At 35.8% G+C, this 24,848-nt stretch overlaps 1 pseudogene; it reads right to left on the bottom strand.

Annotated features, from left to right (window-relative positions):
• Positions 1 to 6,149: 6,149 nt before the first annotated feature.
• On the bottom strand, positions 6,150 to 24,077 carry LOC149161517 (uncharacterized; annotated as a pseudogene).
• Between the last annotated feature and the right edge of the window lie 771 nt (positions 24,078 to 24,848).

Raw genomic sequence — 24,848 nt, 5'->3', positions numbered from 1 at the left:
AAAGTTATAGAAATTCTAGTCATACTTCGAAAAAAATGGGTAAGGATTTTTGTAAATCCAAGTAAAAGCTGTCAAATTTCATAAATTTAGGTGCTCTAGAAATTTTTGATGGCACTCAATCCATTTCATCCATCAAAATCATGATTCAAATAGTGCTGGTACAAAAAAACTTGAATTTCTTCTCCCCCGACTCCAGTGACTTTTGGCAATTCCTCTACCTCCATAGATGACACCTTTATTAATTTCTATTTATATGAGATAATTATCTAATGATTAGATGGCTAGTTAGTTGGGGTCATCTTCACACTAATTTAGATTCACTGTTAGACTCACTATTATATTAGTTCAACCATGTAAAATATATTTCATTGAATTGCATTATCTCATAATTCTATTTTTAATGCATGAATAGAATTCATAAATTATTTTCTTTATCAATTTCCTTTCTTCTTTCTTTGTCATTTTTGCCCATGGTTTTCTAGCTAGATCCAATTTGTGTAGGTTCAGCTACAACTTCACATGGTATCAGAGCCAACGGGTGCTAACAAGAAGGGGAATAAACAATCTATTTGCAGGAATGGAAGATTGGAGATATCGAAAAAAATGGAGTTTCCACATTTCACAATTCTTGTGTCATATAACTATTTCGAATGTAAGCCAAAGATTCTACTTCAACTCAAAAGTAAAGGCTTGTATCATAGAACCATGAAAACAAATATTGAATCAAAATCCACAATTGAAACATATAAATATTTCAACCACATGGACAATGCCTTTAATCTCCTATGCCTATTAATTTCTCCATAATTGTTGTTTCATGTTGAAGCATGCACCACTCCAAATCAAGTTTGTACCACTTTGGAGAAACTCTTTGGGAAGCAAGATGATATGTGGGTTCACATCCTTGAAAATGAGCTTATCTCATTAGATCAAATTAGTTTCGAAATTTTTAATTATTTCTTCACAAGGTTCAAAGCCTTGTTACTCGAGTTGAAAGAATGAAAAATTGACAAATCCAAGCAAGAAATCCAATTAATTCTTACAATATTGTCAAAATTGCATCCAATGTATGTTATATTTGTCTCCACTTTTCAAGTAGTCGGGATTGCAATAGGCGCAACCTAGAGGATGTCCAAACATGAAGCTTTTATTGAGTCCTTGATACATGAGCAAGATAAGCTCATAAACATGGGCATATTGAAAAGTTTCAAAGCCCATGCACTCGTTATGCATGATAGGGCCAAGGCCAACATGAAATCCAATCAAAAATCTAAATGAAAAAGAAAGCTAATGAACCAAATCCAAGAAAGGGAGGAAATCCCATAACTCCAAATAAATCTACTAGCTTGAAGAAAAAGAAGGAAAAGAAGAATGAGATGGGGAAATCAAAATGCAACTATTATGACTGTGGTTACCATCTGGATTCATCATGTATGAATATGAAAATTGACCTCATGGCACAGACTCTTCAACAAAAAAATCTTGGTGACTGTGTTTTAGAGGGTGCCAAGAAGAAGCAAGGAGAAAGAACACCAAAAACAAGAGGGAATTCACATGCATTAATTGGTATTCATTCTTCTCCTAATGCATTCATCATAGATTTTGGAGATTCACATCACATGTAAGCCAAAAAATATGTTCTCTCATCTTTAAAAGCATATGTTGGTCCTATTCTCATGGGATATGATTCTCTGATACAGGAAACTAGACAACGGAGGGTCAATCTTGGAGATGGAAGTTTGAGAATGTCCTACATACTCCAAATCTTTCACTAAATCTTCTCTCTATATATCAAATTATAAACACCAACATTCAAAGCAGAGTTGAATTCACCCTATATTCGCTGAGCATATATGACATGCAAGATAACTCCAAAATTACAATTGGCAAGGTAAAACATTAGTTTCATTTGTACACATTTCCTTAATTTTTTTCCTCAATTGAATTGCACTTTACTACTCATGCATGAGAATGATGAAAGTAGAATTTTGCATGAAAGGTTTGGACACTTCAATTTCAAATACATGCAACAACTTAGCAAACAATGCATGGTGAAACCCTTTCCTATCATAGAATTTTCTTATTGATTTTGTACAGGATGTGCTCTTAGAAAGAATCCACAAGAAAATTTTGGGAAAGGGCATGCAAGGAGGGGGTCCTCCCCCTTAGATCTTGTTCATAGTGATCTTATCCAGCCATTTCTAAACAATTCCATAGAAAAATATAAATATGTAATCACACTCATACATGATTGCACGAGATACATGGGTGTATATTTTCAAACTCAAATATAAAGTGTTTGAGCATATGCATATTTTCAAAGTGTATTGTTAGAGCGTAGAGGGCATCCCTATGTTTCGAGTGAATTAGCCAACAAGGCCCCTCAAACACTCGCCCTTTCAACATCCCCCATGAGCGAGTGATGTTTCACCTAAGGAACTTATAAGGGACTGCAGGAACTTGGACAATTTTGTATTGATGAAGGAGATTTAGATTCGACATTTGTCATCAATGTGTATCCAAAAATTAGTCATTTATAACAAATTAAAAAATTATATCTCTATTCTATGCACATTGCCTACATTTTTACCTCATTCAAATTCCACTTTACTAACCACACATGAAAATGATAAAAGTAAAATTTTGCATCAAAGGTTGGGACACTTAAATTTCAGATACATGCAACAACTTAGCAAATAGGGCTTGGTGAAAGGCTTGCCTATCATATAAATTCCTGATGGATTTTGTAAAGGATGTGCTCTTAGAAAGCATCCATAAGAAAATTTTGGGAAGGGGCATGCATGGAGGTCCTCGTCTTCCCTGGAGCTTGTTTATAGTGATATTACCAGAGCATTTCAAGATTGTTCCATAGGAGAATCTAAATATGTATTCACATTCATAGATGATTGCATGAGATACACACGGGTGTATTTTGCCAAACACAAATATAAAGTGTTTGAGAATATGAATATTTCAAAATGTATTGTTGGCGCACAAAGGGTAGACTTGAGTTTGGAGCGAATTAGCTAGCAAAACCCCTTAGACTCTGACCCTTTCAACATAAGTCGTGAGAAAGTGATGTGTCACCTGGGGAATCTATAAGGGTTTGTAGGAACTTGGACAATTTTGTAGTGATGAAGGAGATGTAGATTCTACACTTGTCATTAGTCCTTATCAAAAACTTAGTCATTTAGAACAAAAAAATTTAAGTACACCCCTATTCTACACAGTAAATCCATTTTATGTTCAACAGGTCTATAAAAGAAATACAAAAATAGTTCAAGACATTATGCACGACACATGAATTATCCCAAAATAGATATTTATTAATATTGTAAAGACTCAATGAAATTCCAATTGTAATGGCTCACCAACCTAATAGATCCACTGTTACAACATGAAATAATTATAAAATATCATAAAAAAACATACGTATCTATGTCTAAACATCTGCACTAGCCTATTCTTCTACATATGTCTCTCTATTACATCACAACTTTATCCATTTATAGATTTACATTAGGGTGAAAAGCCAACAAAAAATCCTATTTTACTATGGGCAATGACTATTACCATGGGAAAAACCCCATAACCTAAGCATAACAACTATCCATATTTCTGCATTATGTGTCTTTATCCTTAGGTGACTTTCCTACACAATATCCTTCTCCATAGTGCTCCTTTACACAGTTTCCAAAATCCTTCCTCAAAATGTTGCTCGAATAGGCCCCAAACACTCACCTGTGCTTCATCCCTATCCACTCAGTCCTTCTTCTATTACAAATTGCATCGTCACAATAGGTATGTCACCCAACCATAGCGTTGGCTTAAAATTTGGTGCGCCTACTCCAACATCTTCCAATTTTCTTCCTTTTTGTACTCTCCCTCAAGGTTGCAAGTATAGGCTCTTGTCTTCTTGGCCCTGATCACTATACCTAACCTTTCCACAAATATTTTCATTCCACCTCTTAGTGCGTGAAGGATAAAATTCTTCTAAGTGTTGTAATAAGTGCAAATTCAACCATCTTCACACTACGTTTTGGTAATGATACTCTTCTTGTGGTCAGGTGGAATGCCCTCATGAACTCTAAGAATTGTTGTTGTGTTTGACTTACGTAGTGGTACATATACTTTTGAAAATTTTGCTTGTGCTACATTATTCATACTTGGCATCTTAATGGGCTCTCCACAAATTGTGCAAGTTATACTAATTCTTCTGGTGTCTTAGTTTTGACCTTGTTCTTTGATGCTTCTTTCTTGGTAGCTACCATTTGAACTTTGCCATGATTTCTAACTCTGAAACCCTTATTCTCGATCATTATAACTTTCTTACATCACTCTCTATTCTCTATCTATCTTTAACACAATGAACATGCTAGACTACCTCTCTAAAATTTATAAGTTGCTACCATGCTACATCATTATTTGAAATCTTTCAAACTTGATTTCATCTATTGTTGCATTTAATTCTTTTAGTGTATATTGTCTTAGTTTGTGTACTTGGGCCATTGGATATTCTATCCACATTCGTTCCATTAGATCCACTTCTTTAAATCAATCCTTCTCATTATAGTTTAATCATGTTCAATCATTAATTACGCCGTAAGGCATTTCCTTTTGAAATGAATTTCCCTAGCTGCCGCCGTGTCCTATTGTTCACCGTAGATTGGTGGTGTTAGACGATTGAACGAATTTTGATCGTTGATCGAAAACTGAAGTAAAAAAATGGGGAGAGAAGGGGCAGGTAAAGCGGTTCGGTATGACTCTGAGTCCCTTCATTATGCGGGTTCGCATAGCTCTTGCTAGGTATCGATTACCAGTTCGCGGAAGAGAATCTCAAAGCTAAGAGCAAGCTGCTCCTGAAATCGAACCCTGTTCGCAAGAATTCCCAAAGATCCTGTTTCTGGGCTGCTTTTGTAGACGATAAGGTAATTTAGTTCATTCTTAGTAATCACCTGCATTCGTATCTCATCGATCCTTTCCTTATCTGCTATTCGTGTCTTGGAAAGTTAAAAATATTATTTTTCTATTCAATAACCAGTGCTTCGCAGGAAAACCGTATTTTGGAGGGGATCAGATCGACTTGCTTGACATCGCATTGGGTGGTTTGTCAGCGATTATCAAAGGCCCAACCAGATCAGACCCAATTAGAAGTGAATAATATAGCTAAACTGAATTATTCACAAATTTTCAAATTTTTTGGCCTGTATTGCAACCAAATCAGATCCAATTAGAACTAAATAATACAACACTGAATTATTCACAAATTTTCAAATTTTTTGGCCTGTCTTAGCCAAAAATGTTAGCTATGCTTTAAATTTTAACCCAAGCAGGATAACTATACCAGCAAACTTTGTTAAGCAATTACCCTTTTGATAAGCCTTCTCCATGGATACTTTTGACCACCCAGGCTTGTAGGGCACCTACCTTACCCGGGAAGAAACAATTAGGATGAGTAGGTTAATGATAACAGAAACCCTCGTTAAGTGATCACCCTTTCAACTAGTTGATACAAATCTAATCGGGCCAAGCCTTATAGAAAGAGCAACATAACCGTTTATCTTCTGTGCTATTACACATGATCAGTTAATGATGTGGAAGTAAGTCATTGTAAAACATTTGGTTAACTGCAACTCCCATTCTGTATAGACTGTGTTTTTTATGGTTGATATAATAATATTTCTCTAGATTGTGTTGGTTGTTGATTTCAGACAGGAGTTGTTTATTTCGAGGGATGCAGTCTAGTCTTCCTTTCTTACTTTGTCATTAGGTTCTGTGAGTTGCATCTTTTATAGTTGGGGACTTTAATTAGTATAGGAAGGATAATGCTGCTCAGATGACAAGAAAATAAGCAAACAGCAAAATATGCTTACCAGGATCACCTGTGTAAAATGGCCACAATACAGATTCCATTTTGTATAAGCAGCTTACTTTGAACATGATTCCTGCATGTTTTTGGTAATAATCAAGATGATAAAGAAATTACAAATGGTAATATTCCAGACATATGAAACAATGGCAAGACAACTCTCATTTTGTGTGAGGTTCACCGTTCAGGAAATCCATCATCCCCACTGAAACTAGAAAGCCAAGCCACAAATTCAACCATCACTATTGACCAGGAAGCACAGGAGAATCAAAAGACCTCCTTATTGAATGAATGTTTTGCAGTCTTCATCAACTCTGCCCATAGCCTCTAATATTGAAGAATATGTAATCAAATTATATGAAAATCCTTTAGAAGTCATTTCCTTCATTAATTTGACTGCTTCATCAAACATGCCCGCATTGCTAAGTGCACCAAGAACTGTGTTGTAAGATACGGCATCTGGCTGAATCCCCAGATTTTTCATTTTCTCGAACATCTTAAAGGCCTCTATTGGTCCACCTGCCTTAGACAAACCATTCAAAACTATATTATGGCTACTAATATCAGGTTTACATCCTCGATCTTGCATTTTTTTAAGCCATGAATGAGCTTCATCAACCATGCCTGCTCTTACCAGGCCAGACATTAATGCATTGTAGGAATACACATGAGGAATACATCCCTGCCTTTGCATTTCTTCAAATATTTTAATGGTTGCATCAATACGCCCTGCTTTACCAAGGTGTTTAATAATCACTGCATAGAGCCTTGAGCTGGAAGGAGTGTTGTTTTCTTTCATTTCCTTAAATAATTCCACTGCCACATCATAACGGCGTGCCTTACCAAGTGCATCAATCAAACTACAATAGGCAGCAGGGCAAGGCGGAAAGCCCTTCTCATCCATCTCTTCAAGAAGCATCAATGCCTTTTCCAATCTGTTCGCCTTGCATAAACCAACAATTAGAATGGAATATGTAAACGAACTTGGAGCAATGCCTTTTCCATTCATTCTCACAAACCAATGCAACGCCTCCAATGGATTGTTAGATTTGAAAAGAGCTTCCATGACACTGTTATATGTTACCACAGTAGGATTGCATCCTACAGTTTCCATCTGTCCAAATAGCTTCAGAGCATCATCAAGTAGGCCTGCATCACCCATGATATCGATCAGTTTGTTGAACATGACCACATCGGGAGAGCAACCATCTTTCTGCATATCTTGAAATATTTTGTATGCCTCTTGGACTCTCCCTTCTTTTCCTAGCCCATTTATTACTTCAGTGTATGTAAACACATTCGGTGTACAACGTGTATCCTTCATTTCCTCGAACAACTTCAAGGCCTCTATGCATCTGTTTGATTTAAACAAACTTCCAACCAGGATCGTATAGATCTTCGCACTAGGTTGCAGACCATTCTCCTTCATTTCTTCAAAAAGCTTAATCGCAGAGTCCACATCTCCAAGTTTCCCAAAGTTGGAGATGAGCATAGTATAAGTTATCGTATCGGAAAAACATTTCCCTTCATTGCACATTTCCCTGTAAAGCTCTTGCACCTTATCATGACAATTTGCCTTCATCAGCACACTAAACATTCAATTATAAGCATAAACACTGTGTTTTCACTTCTCTGTCTTGATGAGATAAAATATGGAAAGGGCCTTTTCCACCATCTTTATCTTGCCTAGTATCCTAATAATTTTAGACAATATGCTAGGATTCATGCCACAGTCACTTTTCACCATCTTTTGCACTGTCCGCCACATTTCCCCCACTAGTCCCGCCTGCGCTAAGAAATGGATGAGGGGCATATATGTGGTGGAATCATGATTGAAATTCTTTTTCTTGGCAGCCCACTAGAAAAACTGTAACTTTACACCAATTTCTACATCAAGCTTCAAAACCTCCCTAACCAATCTGTGATCCACCTTTAGCAGTAGGACTTCTATGGCCTTTTCAGCATCAGGTCCCCACTTGAAAATCTTCAGGATTTTCAAAAACCTCTCATCTAGGTCCCTGGCTGAAGGGCTTTTTATGTTCATTCTGGCGATCCCCGGACCTAGTTTTAAGATATGGATCTCTAAACATATCCACTATCCGATCTTGGCTAGGGGCATCATTGCTGTTGTTGGATGCCAAGGTAATGAATCCACAAGTACCTGAGAAATTGTAAATGCCTGAATTTAGTAAATTTATTTACATGGGTTTTGCTCCACTACTCATCAGAATCGATTCTAAATATCCGCAAAGAAAGAAAAGAGGAAACGGGAAGATCCCCAATCTCTGATAAAATTCTTCCATTTGCATAATTTTTAAGTTTGTTTATAGGTATCCAGGGTTTAAATTCTTTTCAAACAATGGAGAAAATGGTTACATCGTTTTAAGAAAGAGTTCGTGGTGAGGTCTTAGTTATGATTGAGTGCCCCTGGATTATCTGTGGGAAGAAGAAATTACACAAATTTTTTCTATATGCAGGGGAAGTAGGGAGATTTCACAAAATTTTCCCCCAAAAATAAATAGAGTTAAAAATTAATAGATTGGATCTCTGAAATTGCAGGTAAAGGTAGCAATCCCGAGTGGAATGAGAAATTTGTTTTCACTATAACCGGCGGGGTTACTGAACTCACCTTAAAAATAATGGACAGCGATAGTGGAAACGCGACTGACTTCGTTGGGGAAGCAAGGTGCAGATGAGTCTCCAGCATTATGATCTCAGTCATTTTTTCAGATCCCGCAGTCTTTCATCGTTTCTCAATATTTCTGTTTTCTGATCATATATCTTTATATTTCTGATTGTGGTGCACAACATTCCCCTGGAGGGAGTATTCATGGAAGGAAGCCTACCCCGACTTCCTACAATGTTGTCCTTCCAGACCAGAACTACTGTGGGGAGATAAAAGTTGGCCTCACATTCACTATTAAGGTAGATTCTATATATGCAAAGGCTCTTTATATCAGAAATGTTTTTTTGAATGGTAATAGGATGGATTCATATTAGCTCTGGATATTGACCAATCACTGTAAATTTCATTTTCAAATTTTGTTTTACAGATGTAAGAAGATAATTTCAATAAAAAGTTTAAACTTATTCCTTCTAGATCTTTTAAAGTTAAATATCTTTTTAGAATTTAATGGATTTAAGGATATAAAGGATGATGTATTGTAGATTTTGAGAATATTCAAGATATATGAATATAGAATTTGAGAATCTTAGGGAGCAATACAAAGTTTAAACTTTAAAGTTAAATACTTTTCTAGAATTTCATGGATCCATGAATATGGTAGGTTTTGAGTATATTCAAGATCCATGAATATTGTAGAATATGAGAATCTTAGAGAGATTACAAATAAGATTAAGGTGAAACAGGTCAAACAAATTGACCAGGAAGATTCTATCATATTCTCAAATTCTAAAATATTCCCAGAATTTATTATCAAATTAATTTCGATTCCATAACCCTAACATGTAATTGTGTTTTTTCATATAAATTCCCATCAAATTACTTCAATTATATGAACTTAAATATGTTTTTTCATATTATGGTGATTGGAAATTGCAGGAAGAAGAAGATTGCTTTGAGGAAGCAGCAATGGAGGAGGTCGGAGGGTGGAAAGAAAGATCCTACTGACCATTCCTTTCAATTTTTATGTTCAGTAGGTTAGATAACATAGAAAACCTTCAAAGAAATCGAATGTATTGTCGCATCAAACGCAAGAAATTCTTAAATAGTGTTTATTGGGAGTATATCCTTCTAAAATAATGTTTATTGTGAATATATCTGCATCTTTCCTCGACTATGACTCTCTTTTGGTGTCGCATCTAACACATAAATTCTGAAATATGTTTATTTGGAGTGTATCCACATCGTTCGTGTGGTTTGATGTTTATCTTTTCTACCAATCATTGAAACTCTTCATGGAAACGTTGTGATTTCTCTAGAGACTATACATAATGGATTTCTGCACTTTATGCCTTACGGCGTTTTCTTTGCAACATCTGGTGCAAATGCTAGTTAAGTGGAATTTCATTCTTTCTACAACCATGGTGGTTATCTATTATCACCAAATGTTATATTTTTTTATGCTCCTCCTATTTTTCGCTTCCCATTTTATTAGTGCTTGAAACTTTCTATTATATTGGAAAATGTTTATGATGTGCTCCCTCCTCTATACTTATGCATGATATATCTAAATAATATGTAAAAATACTCCCAGGTTGTGATTTTTTTTCCTTTGCATGGATCACATTGCGTTATGGGTTGACTGCTCTTGTATAGTTTCAACCGACTTCTATTGACGAATCCTTCTACAAGATCCTCATTTAGCTTCTATAGCTAGATAACGCATACCTCTATTGCACATCTAATCTCATACAAACCCAACCAATGCATCTAAAATTTCCTTGGATGCTTTAAATATCTATTGGCGTTGAGAAAACCCAAATCTCCTCCTTGAATCTTCTTCTTCTTTGTACACCTATCATGCCAAGATTTTTATCATGTTTTCTAGATATTCTAATGAAATCCTACCACTGTGGTCTTCTTCTACCTGTAAAAAACTCGACAGTCTATATTCTATCATGTGAGAATCAATTTGTAGGTGCTATCTAAGGTTAACTCCACCAACTTTATTATGAGTCTGTAGATTCAATCCATGGAAATGAGTCTAGGATTTCTCCTCCCATGAGTTGAGGAGGTTTCGAATCTTTCAGAATCCAACACTTCACGTGTATTTAGGTGGATATAAGCTTGTGACTCGTATAACTGACACCATAGGAGAATAAAATAACTAAAGAACCTTTAACGAGAACTAGAGAATGAGAATGATTCTCTTTTATAGGTTTCTTGCATTTCCTCCATTTGGTAGAGTTCAAATCAACACATTGAAATGACTTATGATTTCCCTAAAACAAAAAGAACGGAACGATTATGTATTTGTCTTGGAAGAATATGTGTTGGTTCTTGTGCTTGTTGCGTCAATAGTTACATAACATGTTAGACTGAAAATAACAAGCCAAAGTAGTGTGCACATGGAAACCACGACCTTCACATCTTGACTCTAAATGCTAGTTTCTTTCTCATTTAAGTAGGGTATGAATGATATAGATTAGGGCTTCCTTCACATCCATTGTATTTCGAATGAGGATAAAATTGGATTATGCAAAGACAAAAAAATTCCAACAAAGGTTTCTAGTGCACCTTAGAACCTGGGAGATAACATTCAATTTGGTAGTGGACATGGTATAATGAGTCGCACATGGGTTATCATAATTATCTTTGTGGTGCAATATACAATGTACAACCCTCAAATGTCCTTACACTCTATCATGGCTAAAATCACTTTCCAAGAATGACTTAAGGGAAACACTCAACGTGGAAAATCATAATTATGCACTCAACGTGGAGAACAGAAAATATATGAGTTGGGATGGTAAAAACACTTCTAATCGAGAACCATACTATAAAAAAAACAGACAAGAGGTAGAGTGAAGTTTTGTGTGGATGTTGCTAGACATAAAAACAAGGTTTGATAGGGTGGGCAAGCACTGGAACATAGCTAAGTGTTTATATGAGTAATAAATCCAACCAAACATACATCCAAAGAGAGTTTTGAGAAAAGAAACTAACACAAATTTAGCAGAGGGAAATGCAGAATTGGCTGAGTGAATGTTAGCGTTGATGTTACTTTGCCATCAGGTTCATGAGCTTTGAGAAATATTCCCACGTGAGCGTCATTGCAGAAACTTTTCTTCTTGGTTGAGAGTGACCTATCCTTTTGCACTAGTCAGAAAAAAATCTTCACTCTGTCGTTATTGCATCCCTTTGAATCTCATTTTATTGTTATACATTGTTTCTTTCTCTGCTTTTCATGGACAAACATGTGAGCATATTAAATGTGTGTTTAACACTACATTCTAACTTTGTGACCCACCATAAGACTAAAAGTAGCAATTTAATCTATTATGGATACTACTACTTTTTATTCCAAATGACCTTCTCTCCCTACATTTGACTAATCTTAGTTCATATTTGTTTATTTTTGGCACGTTTCTGGATGACATTACATAGATAGTGCACACCATGAATAAACCATGTTGTGATTTCTAGAAGGGAAGGGATTTTATTCTTTATGGTCAAAGAGGCCATGACTTAAGCATGCTCTGATACCATGTTAAAATCACACACAAAATTGGGCAAAGAGGCCATGACTTAAGCATGCTATGATACCATGTTAAAATCACACAAAAAATTGATAGGGAATATATGATAAGCTTGTGTGATTGCATATTATTCATAATATTTACATATAAATACATTTTTCCAACCCTTGGTTTCATATTCTAAGAGGTCCTTTAGACTTCTATGGCTATTGGAATTCCTCCACTCCAAATCTTATGGATTAGGTGTCCAACATCCCAAAATCACATTTTGATCCTTTGACATGTAATTGATTTTTCCTAAGAATTTGTATAATTTTATCCATGTTTTTAATGTAGTTTTCCCATGATTTCCTATAGATAAGAATATCATCAAAGAAAATGAGAAAAAAAATTTCTAATATGGGGTCGAAAAATATTGTTCATAAACCTTTGAAAAGTAGAAGGAGAATTACTCAACCCAAAATGCATGACCAAGAACTCATAGTGCCCTTCATGTCCTCTAAAAGTTGCTTTCAGAATATTTTCTTCCCTTAATATGATCTAATAGTACCCTACTTTAAGATCAAGCTTTGTTAAATGATCCAATCGATGGGGCTCATATAATAGCTCATCAATATTTGGAATATGGAAGTTATCTTTAGTGGTGATTTTATTTAGATCTCTATAATTAGGACACATCCTCCAAAAGTTATCTTTTTTCTCACCATCACTTTTGGGGATGAAAATGAACTCCTACTATGTTGAATAATACCTTAATCTAACATATCTTGTACCAATTTTTGAATACCACCTTCTTGTTGATGAGGTTATCTATAAGGCCCAATATTACGATATGTACATTAGGTATCAATTCAATTTGATTTTCATGATATTTGGATGGGGGTAAGCTTTTTGGGAATTTCTTGGAACACCCTATAGTGGTTTTCCAGGGTGCATTATAATTGCTCGGTAACATTTTCATATTCTGGCATAACTTCCACAGGATATAGTTTAAGCACAACTCCATTTCTACCCTCATTATTAGCTTTTCCATTCTATGAGAGTTGATTTCTTGTGAAGTTCTAGATTTGAACCATTTCAACTCATATTTAATTATATCTAGTTCAAATCTCATGAATAATTCATTACCTTATGAGAATTGTACCCAACATTCTTAACCATTGAATCCCTAGGACTACATCTAAAACTCTAATCAGAGTGGAATACATTATGATTTACAATTTATATTCTTTTATACATAATTCAATATTGTGGCCTTCTCTCACACAATCAATACTCTCTCCATTGGGAACTAAAACATGAAATTTTTTCACTAGATATACAAAATATTGGAGGAATTTTGCCAATCTTTTATCAATGAAGTTATGGTTACTACCTAAGTCAATAAGCACTATGACCTTTTTATTGTTAAATAAACCAATGATCTTCATTTTTTGAGGATCTAACAATCTTGTCAATACATTAACATATATCTCATACTTGTTTGAATCAATGTTGTGCATAATTTCAATTTATAATTATTTCTATTTTAAGTTAACAACTTCTTCCTCACTTCTTTGTGAATATGCCTACATCCTCTTCATCATTATTTTCCCAGGTGAACAATTTTGATTACTGAAATCTATTCCCTTTTGACTATTTGTTGTTACAAGCAATGTATAATCCTTTTTCTCTTGTTTCCTCCATTTCCTTCCAAATATTTGACTAGGTTGAGGTAGGGTTATCTTATGAACCCCAAAACAACCTACCTTTCTTATGTATGCTTCATCATCTTTCATGGCTTACACTCTGCAATGTATCTTCTTTGATTTTAGAAAACGAACTCAATATTAATGGTAAGAAGCAAGAATTGAAGAAAGAGGAGAAGAATAACACTGGAGCGACAAAAACAAAAACAAAGAGAGAGAGAGAGAGAAGAGAATTGGTCTACTGATACCCTTAGAGCCAATATCTTGCATAAGACACACACATAGATATTGATGGTCAAGTCTTCAGAGTTGGTGAATTCACCTGCTATGCCTTGGAAACACAATCATAATGTTTTGAAGTAATGAAACAAAATTTCATATGTAAATTTTAGTCTAACCAATATTGAGTTGGAAACCCATATTGTAATACTTGACATTTCATATAATATAATTTATGTGGTTGAAATTATTTATAGTTGCACATGGTAATGTTTAATATTGTAATTATGTTGGGTCCCTATAATACTAGTGATTACCCCATTACTATTGTAGTTATACCCCTTGTTTATATTTTTGTGCCCCTATTACCCCCATATTGTTATTTCTGTGCCCCATAGAATCCCTCTATTGTTATTTTTGTGGCTTTATATTATTATTGTTAGGTCAGCTGGATTATATTGTGACTCCTTAGACTCCTATATATATAAAGGAGGTTTTGTCATTTGAATCATCCAAGAATTGTTCATTTATGTAATCTAAAGGAGGTTGTCCCCTCGAAGAGGCTGAATTCTAAGGCGTTGATCTATCTTTTCTTGAGCTGGTTTCATAACATTTGGTATCAGAGCTTTGGATTCTAGGGTTTCGCTGCTCCAAATAGGTCATCGTGGCATTTTCGCTATAACTTTTTTTCTGTGACGTTTCAGAAGTCGCAAAAAAACCCATTTGAGAAGAAATCATGTTGAACCTTGGGTCCAAATTTCAGAGCTTTTCACGCGATATTTGCGGAGATATGATCTGAGGAAGTTGGTCTTTTTGCATACTCCTGAATTACGTTCAAAACAGGCGACCTGGGTAAAATCGTCATAACTTTCTCTCTGGAAATCAGATTGAAATTTCATAAGAAGGAACAGAAAGAGGACAGACTGTAGTTTCTTGTATATCTTTTTTAGAACCAAAGATCGAAAATTGTACATGTGGCACTTCATACAAGTTCACTCTTCTGGAAAGGTCTATAATCAGGTCATCTTGGGATATTGTGCATAACGTTTTCTTGGAGAATCCAATTTAGATCAGTCTGGTGGCATTGGAAAGAGGACACAGAGAGCTACTACAGGTCACAAATTCAGAACTAGATGATTGGAAAGTACAGAGATACATCAGAGGCAATATCGAGCTCCTACAAAGTGAAAAAAGGTGTGTAGATTTTTTTAAATTTTTTCTTAAGCTTGGTTTGAAAATTTATTTTGAAGGAATTCAAAGGGCATAGTAGAGCATTATTATCAGTAACTGATGCCTCGAGGAAAGAAAATGCAAACACCTAGTAAGGAACTTGAAAGCTCTAGCATCACTCATGAAGAAGAGGAAGAAATGCTACATGATATAGCAAAATTACAAGAACAAGTGCAACAAATTTCATGCTCACAAAAGTTAACAGAAGCTAAGATAAATGGCGTGGAAGCTAAGATGAATGGCATGGAAGCTAAGATGGACAATTTGAAGATAGATTTGAACACAAATTTGAAGATAGGCATGGCAGATTTGAAGACAGATTTGACAAATTTTCTACAAGAAATACTTACTAATGGTGAAAAGGTAGTAAAGGAAACTCATGATGAGAACAAAAGAAATGTTAATCATGATTCCATAGATGCTAATGTTGGATCGAAGAATCACCATATTCCAAAAATCGATATGAGGAAGTTTGATGGCAAGGATCCCGCCACATGGATATTACAGATGGAGCAATTCTTCGATCTCAATAATGTGCAAAACGCACAAAAGGTACGTATGCAACTGTATATTTGGAACCAATCAGTTTGTATGGTATCAATGGTTTTGTTCTCATAAAAAATTTATCACTCGGGCAATTTTTACAGAAGAATTGATAGCACATTATGAGTATACAAAAAGCAACACGTTTTTTAGCCAATTGATAAGTCTCAAACAAAAGGGTTCAATAATGGAGCACATTGAGGAGTTCCAAAAATTGAACATAAGGGTAAAAGATATTCTAGAGGAGCATAGGATTGATGTGTTCATAGGGTCTTTAAAGGATAATATCCAACATGATGTTCGCCTTTGGGAACCTGATTCATTAGAGAAGGCATTCAGGTTAGCAAGAAAAATGGAAAGCAAAATTATGGCAACTAGGAAGCATACCACTCACAACTATAAAGACGGAAGTGTTGTTGCCCCTAGTCTTCCACAACCTACAAGGTTGACACCACAACAATTGGAAGAAAAAAGAGCAAAAGGGCTTTGTTACAATTGTGATAGCAAATACACAAAAGGTCATAAGTGTGTTGAGAAGAAATTATTCTACATAGATTGTGAAGAGGAAGAAGAAAAGGAGCAAGAAAGGTCAAAAGAAGAGGATATACTCCAGGAACAAAGCCTGGATGAAGAAAAAATAAATCCGACCATATCTTGTAATGCATTGGCGGGAATTACCACTCCTCAAACCATCAAGATAGAAGGACAAATCAAGAAGAAAAAGGTAATAGTGTTGATTGATTCAGGAAGCACCCACAATTTTATTCATTGTAGGGTAGCAAAAGAATTGAATTTCTTCCTATATCCAGCACCAGAGTGTCAAGTGATGATTGCAAATGGAGGAACAATAAATTGCTCTGGAAAGTGCCATAATATCAAGCTATCCATGGGAGAATATGTATTGACTAGCCCAATGCTTTCCATTCCAATGGGAGGTGCTGATGTTGTACTAGGAGTCCAATGGCTACAATCCTTGGGTACAATAACTTTTAATTTTCAAGAACTTTTCATCAAATTTTCTATGGAAGGAAAGGAAGTTGAATTAAGGGGTATTGCAGGGAAACCAGGAAAGATAATCAGCTCTAATGGCATGACAAAGCTTCTAAAAAAGGAGCAAAGAGGTGTAATTGCACAATTATGTTCCCTAGATGTTTCCACATTGGAATCATCTATTTCTCCAGTTCTCCAAAAAGTCATGGACAATCATTCCAAGGTATTTGAGACTCCCAAAGGTCTCCCACCTATGCATGATCATAATCATGCTATTCATCTGATTCCAGGAAGTGATCCTCCAAACATCAGGTCGTACAGATATCCCTATGTCCAAAAACGTGAAATTGAACGTATGGTTGCAGAAATTCTAGAGGCTGGTATAATTCAACCGAGTCAAAGTTCTTTCTCAGCTCCAGTAGTATTGGTGCACAAGAAGGATGGATCTTGGCGCATGTGTCCGGATTATAGGATGCTAAACAAGCTCACTATTAAAGACAAGTTCCCCATTCCTGTCATTGATGAATTACTGGATGAATTGCATGGATCAATTTACTTCACCAAGTTGGATCTTCGTTCGGGATATCATCAAATCAGAATGAAGATTGAAGACATTCCGAAAACAGCATTTAGAACTCATGAGGGTCATTATGAATTTTTGGTCATGCCTTTTGGCCTTACCAATGCACCTTCAACATTTCAAGGGTTGATGAATTCAATTTTCAAACCATTCCTTAGAAAATTTGTGTTAGTATTTTTTGATGATATACTAATCTACAGCAAGTCTTGGAAGGATCATGTTGAACATGTTGACAGGTGTTACAAGTATTGGAGGAGAAACAATTATATGCAAAAAGATCCAAATGTTTCTTTGGAGTCCAGGAGGTGGAATATTTGGGTCATATTGTATCTCATGAAGGAGTTAAGGTAGACCCTAGCAAAATTAAAGCCATTAAGGAATGGAAAATCCCCACATCCATAAAGCATCTGCGAGGATTTCTTAGGTTGACAGGGTATTATCTCAAGTTTGTTAAGAATTATGGGAGAATAGCAGCACCTCTAACAACATTATTGAAGAAAGATTCATTTTCATGGACTCCGGAAGCAACAAAGGCCTTTGAACATCTTAAAGAGGCAATGTGCCAAGCACCGATCTTAGCTACACCGGACTTCACAAAAACCTTTATTGTGGAATGTGATGCTTCAGGAAATGGAATTGGTGCTGTTCTAATGCAAGATGAAAGACCCATTTCTTTTGAAAGTCGTCCAATCAAGGGAAAGTTTTTAAGCAAAGCTATTTATGAGAAGGAAATGTTGGAAATACTCCATGCACTTAGGAAATGGCGACCCTACCTAATGGGAAGACACTTCAAGGTAAAAACGGATCATGATAGCCTTAAATACTTTTTAGAACAAAGATTATCCTCTGAAGAGCAACAAAAGTGGGTCACAAAGATGTTGGGTTATGACTTTGAAATCATCTACAAAAAAGGGAAGCAAAATGTGGTGGCAGATGCACTCTCAAGAAAGGATGAGGATGTGGAAGCATTGTTGTGTGCCATTTCTATTATCCAACCAGATTGGATAAACGAAGCAAGGGAGGAATGGAAGAATGACGAAGAAGTGTGGGCACTTATTTGAAAGCTACAACAAGATTCCGGTATTTCTGATACATTTAGCTGGCAAAATGATTCATTATGGTAGAAAGATCGCTTATACCTCTGTAAGAATTCCCAGCTAAAACAAAAGATTCTTATGGAATTGCACACTTCTCCCTTAGGAGGGCACTCAGGATTTTTAAAAACTTACCACAAGGTTAAGAAGGAATTTTTTTGGGATGGCCTTAAATCAGATATTCAAAAGTTTGTGGTGGAATTTTTGGTTTTCCAACAAAATAAAGTTGAAACAATTAAGACACCAGGTCTATTACAACCTTTATCCATTCCAAGCCAACGTTGGGAGGAGGTTTCAATGGATTTTATCACAGGTTTACCCAAGTCTGAGGGAAAGAGTGTCATCATGGTGGTAGTTGACAGACTTACCAAGTATGCACACTTTTGTGCATTATCACATCCATTTAAAGCTAGTACAGTTTCTACTGCATTTATGGAAACAGTTCAAAAGCTACATGGAAACCCAAAGATTATTGTAAGTGACAGAGATCCCATTTTCACTGGAAATTTTTGGACAGAATTATTTTCTTGTCTTGGTACTCAGTTAGCTCATAGCTCATCTTATCATCCTCAATCTGATGGGCAAACTGAGATAGTAAACAAATGTTTGGAAGGATATCTTCGTTGCTTTGTATCTGATAAACAGACACAATGGTTCAAATGGTTGCCTCTGGCTGAATGGTGGTATAACACTTTCTTCCATACAGCAACAAAAATGACCCCATTTTCGGCACTTTATGGGTACCAACCACCATCCATCACATCATATTTAAGAGAAAATTTTAAGGTTCAGGCAGTGGAACATCACATCGAACATCAACAACAAGTCCTCCAACTCTTAAAGGATAACCTCGTGTTGGCACAAAATAGAATGAAACAGCAGGCAGATCAACATCGCAGTGAAAGAAGTTTTGATGTAGGTGATTGGGTATTCCTATGGCTACCACCATATAAGCATATGTCCCTAAAGCAAGCTAAGAAGGATAATAAATTATCACCAAAGTATTATGGTCCGTACAAGGTGTTGCAAAAGATTGGTACTATGGCATACAAATTGGAGCTTCCTGCAGCTTCTCAATTGCACCCAGTTTTCCATGTTTCATGTTTAAAGAAGGTTATAGGCGACAAGCTCCCAATTCAAACAATATTGCCAGAACTTGACGAGGAAGGAAAAATTATATTGGAACTAGAAGCAGTCATAGAAACAAGAACTTGACAGCTACGAAATCGGTCAATTTCAGAGTATCTTATCAAGTGGAAGAACTTATCTGCTGAAGATTCCACATGGGAGGATGAGAATTTTATGCAGAAGTATCCAGAACTACTCAAGCGTTGAGGACAACACTTTTTTGAAGGAGAGGGGCATGTTGGGTCCCTATAATACTAGTGATTACCCCATTACTATTGTAGCTATACCCCTTATTTATATTGTTGTGCCCCTATTACCCCCATATTTTTATTTATATGCCCCATAGAATCCCTCTATTGTTATTTTTGTGGCTTTATATTATTATTGTTAGGTCGGCTGGATTATATTGTGACTCCTTAGACTCCTATATATAGAAAGGAGGTTTTCTCATTTGAATCATCCAAGAATTGTTCATTTATGTAATGTAAAGGAGGTTGCCCCCTCGAAGAGGCTGAATTCTAAGGCGTTGATCTATCTTTTCTTGAGCTGGTTTCATAACAAATTAACAAATGTAACTTTGCGTTTTTATATTAGATAAACATGCACATTATATGATTTTGTTTTTTAATTTAGTCGTAAAATCATACTAGTTAATTTATCTTGATTAATAATGAACACATAAAATCAATCTAAAACTACTAAATTAGTAGTTTGTGTTGACTAATCTTGAATGCAAATAACATAACTACAATGAAATTAGTTGTTTATAATGATTATTAATGAAAGTAAATGAAATGAATATAAACTACTAAATTAGTCATTTATATAATGAATATGAAACTACCAAAAAAATATAAATCACTGCTGCAAATAATAAATTTGTGATTACAAATGATGACTAAATTTGTTATGAAACCAGCTCAAGAAAATATAGAAAAGATAGATCAACGCCTTAGAATTCAAACTCTTCGAGGGGGCAACCTCCTTTACATTACATAAATGAACAATTCTTGGATGATACAAATGAAAAGACCTCCTTTCTATATATAGGAGTCTAAGGGGTCATAACATAATCAGAGCCGACATAACAATAATAATGTAAGGGCACAATAATAACAATAGTGGGCTTCTATGGGACACAATAGTAACAATATGGGCACTACATGGGTACATCAATATAATAAGTGGGTTATACTAATAACAATAAGGGTTACACTAGTAGTATAGGGGCCTAACATGCCCCTCTCCTTCAAAAAGCGTTGTCCTCAACGCTTGAGTAGTTCTTGATGCTTCTGTATAAAATTATTGTCCTCCCATGTGGAATCTTCAACGAGTAAGTTCTTCCACTTGATGAGATACTCTAAAATTAATCGATTTCGTAGCTATTAGGTTCTTGTTTCTGTGATTGCTCCAGGTTCCAATATGATTTTTCCTTTCTCTTCAATTTCTGGCAATATTGTTTGAATTGGGATCTTTTGCAACTTTTGAATAAGCGGCCATACTTCTTTGTCCTTCTTCCATTCATCCCTTTCTTCATTTATCCAATGTGGTTGGATAATATAAATAGCACAAAACAATGCTTCCACATCCTCATCCTTGAAGAGTCTTCCCATTCGGTAAGGTCGCCATTTTTTAAGTACATGTAGTATTTCCAAAATTTCCTTCTCATAAATAGCTTGCTTGAGATGTAGCAGTAAAAATACCCAATCACCTACATCAAAACATTTTTCACTATGATGTTTATCTACCTGTTGTTTCGTTTGATTTTTCACCAAAGTTTCATTATCTTTTAAAAGTTGGAGAACTTGTTGTTGATGCTCAATGTGATCTTTCATTGCTTGAACCTTTTTCTTCTTGATATGTCCTTCTATCTCTAGAGTTTGAGGAGTGGTAATTTCTTCCAATCCTTTACAAGATATGGTTGGATTCATTTCTTGATGCTCGATGTGATCTTTCACTTCTTGAACATTTTTCTTCTTGATATGTCCTTCTATCTTGATAGTTTGAGGAGTGGTAATTTCGAACAATGAATTACAAGATATGGTTGGATTCATTTCTTCTTTATCGATGTGATCTTTCACTTCTTGCACATTTTTCTTCTTGATATATCCTTCTATCTTGATAGTTTGAGGAGTGGTAATTCTTGCCAATGCTTCACAAGATATGGTCTGATTCATTTCTTCTTTCTTTGGGGTGGGGTCCTAGCATATATCTTCTTCTTTTGATGTTTCTTGATCCTTTTCTTCCTCCTCTTCATATTCTATGTAAAATAATTTCTTCTCAGCACACTTATGACCTTTAGTGCATTTTCTATCACAATTGTAACAAAGCCCTTTTTCTCTTTTGTCTTCCAATTGTTGTGGTGTAACCCTTGTAGGTTGTAGAAGGCTCGGAGAAACAACACTTCCATCTTTATAGTTGTGAGGGGTACGCTATCTGGTTTCCATAATTCTTCTTTCCACTATGTCACAAAGCCCTTTTACTCTTTCCAATTGTTGTGGTGTTGCTCTAAAGAAGGTGTTTCTCTTTGTATCCTCATAATGTGCTATCATTTCCTCCGTGAAAATTGACCATGTAACAAGTTGTTTACGAGAACAAAGGCCTTCGTACCATAAAAATTGATCTGGTTCTAAAAATGAAGATGCAATACATACCTTTTTTAATAGTTGTACACCATGTAGATCAAAATATTTCTCTATCTGAAGTATCCAATTTACCGGATCCTTGCCATCAAACTTCCTCATCTTGATTTTTCTTAATTTTAGGAGCTTGAGTTTGAAACGACTGTAACTCTGTACTTTCAGATCTTTAAGTTCTAAAATTGTGATCTGTAGTATCCCTTTGTGTCCTCTTTCCAATGCCACCAGTCTGATCCAAATTGGATTCTCTAAGAAAGAGTTATGCACAATCTCCCAAGATGACCTGATTATAAACCTTTCCAGAAGAGCAAACTTGTATGAAGTGCCACGTGTCACTGTTTCGACCTTTGGATCTGAAAAATATATAAAAACGACTACAGTCCGTCCTCTTTCTGTACCTTCTTACGAAATTTCAATCCGATCCCCAGAGAAAGAGTTATGACGATTTTCCCCAGGTCACATGTTTTGAATGTAATTCAGGAGTCTGCAAAAAGACCAACTTCCTCAGATTATATCTCTGCAAATATCGCGCGAAAAACTCTATAATTCAGACCCAAGGTTCAGCGCGATTTCTTCTCAAATGGGTTTTTTTGCGACTTCTGAAACGTCACAGAAAAAATGTTATAGTGAAAATGCCACGATGACCTATTTGGCGCAGCGAAACCCTAGAATCCAAAGCTCTGATACCAAATGTTATGGAACTAGCTCAAGAAAAGATAGAAAAGATAGATCAATGCCTTATAATTCAGCCTCTTCGAGGGGGCAACCTCCTTTACATTACATAAATGAACAATTCTTGGATGATACAAATGAAAAGACCTCCTTTCTATATGTAGGAGTCTAAGGGGTCATAACATAATCAGAGCCGACATAACAATAATAATGTAAGGGCACAATAATAACAATAGTGGGCTTCTATGGGGCACAATAGTAACAATATGGGCACTACATGGGTACATCAATATAATAAGTGGGTTATACTAATAACAATAAGGGGTTACACTAGTAGTATAGGGGCCTAACAAAATTTTTCATATATATGACTATTAGTAGCTAATTTATAGTATCTTATAACACAACCAAAATTTAGTCATATTTTTTTGGTAATTAATTAGTTTGAAACGTTGACTAAAATTTGCATATATATGACTATTGGTAGCTAATTTACATTATCTTATAACACGACCAACATTTTGGTCATATTTATTTGGTCATTAATTGTGGAAACTAATGAGTAAATGAATGACTAAATTAATGACCAAATTTATGACTAAAATTTGGTCACGTTATAAGATATTGTAAATTAGCTACTACTAGTCATCGGCTAAAAAATGGTCATTTATATGCAAAATTTAGTCATTTTTTAGTAGCTAATTAGTCATTTTGTACTAGTGGCATCTCTCTACTCAGTCTCCTCTTTGCTTCTTTAATTGTGGCTGCTCCATAACTTTCTGAGACTGCTTTTGGGGCTGCATGTTGAAAGGTAATTCATGCTCCCTCTCAACCACCAAGTCTCTAACCTTTGTCTTGATCCTCAAGGCTTTGCATGAATCTTTGACCTCAAAAGCATATGGGTTCTTGACTCGCACACCGAACCGTTTCACCTATCCCATGGCGATGTATCTAAGGAAAACCCTTCCCTTACTAAAAATCACATCATGGCCACGGTCTTCCGATACTGCGACTGAAAACAAGATTCTTCCTTAGTCCTAGAACATACATCACATCTGTGATTCTAAGAGGGGATCTAGACTCCCTCTAAAAGGTAATTGTACTGGTATCAGTAGCGATATACCTCGGACTATTATCTCCTAGCTCTATGTTATGCTTGATGTCTTTCTCCTCAAAATCACTTAACAAATCTCTATTCCCCGTCATATCGAAGGAGGCACTGCTCTTGCAATACCATACACTTCCCATTACAGTGCTGACCATGTTGCTTAATGAGAGTGAAATCGAGTTTGAATTGTGAAGCTAGAGCTTCACCTATTGTGTCTACTGCAGACTCCTTCTTGCTTGCTTTCTTCTATAGGCAATTCATCTCATAGTGCGCGTACTCATGACAGTGAAAACATTTAACTTTTGATAAGTCCTTCTTCTTACCGCTCACCTCACCTTGGGGTTTATTTCCCTTGGATTTCTTTTGTTTTCTCACTAATGAAAAATCCTCTTCCACTTATTTGGAAGAGGTCCCATCTCTAGTGTTCCGTCGAATCTCTTCCTGTACCAAATCCGACCACAACCGTTCGCAATATGGTAAATTATCCCTCCCATTAACTGAGTCCTGGTAACTACGCTAGATCTTGGGAAGTACTAGAAGAGCTAGGCTCACCATATCATCTTCAGCAACAATAATCTTGACACTTCGAAGCTCATCCCGACAATGGGTGAAATTGGTCAAGTACTTCGGAATTGAATCGCCCTTCTCCATCTTGATCTTTCTGAGTTTATCCTTCAGTGCCAACTTCCAATGGACATTGTTATTTTGAAACAGGTTCCTCAATGCCTTCCACATTGAGTATGGATTGTCATTACCATGTAGAATTGAGACGATGTGGTCTCAAACTTCTTCAAGGATAATCCTTCTCGCTTTTCCCACACACTTTCTCCATTCAACCAAATATTTAGCATCCGATGGTGGAGGCTTAGGAATGTCACGATCTATGAATTACTTGAGGCCATTGTCTTCTAGCACTGTCTCCATCC

This window comes from Pinus tabuliformis, chromosome 5_2 (assembly GCF_031772625.1).
Source record: "Pinus tabuliformis cultivar Carrire ecotype Pingquan chromosome 5_2, CPIR1, whole genome shotgun sequence".
NCBI lineage: Eukaryota > Viridiplantae > Streptophyta > Pinopsida > Pinales > Pinaceae > Pinus > Pinus tabuliformis.
This window is presented reverse-complemented; position numbering and strand designations above follow the sequence as displayed.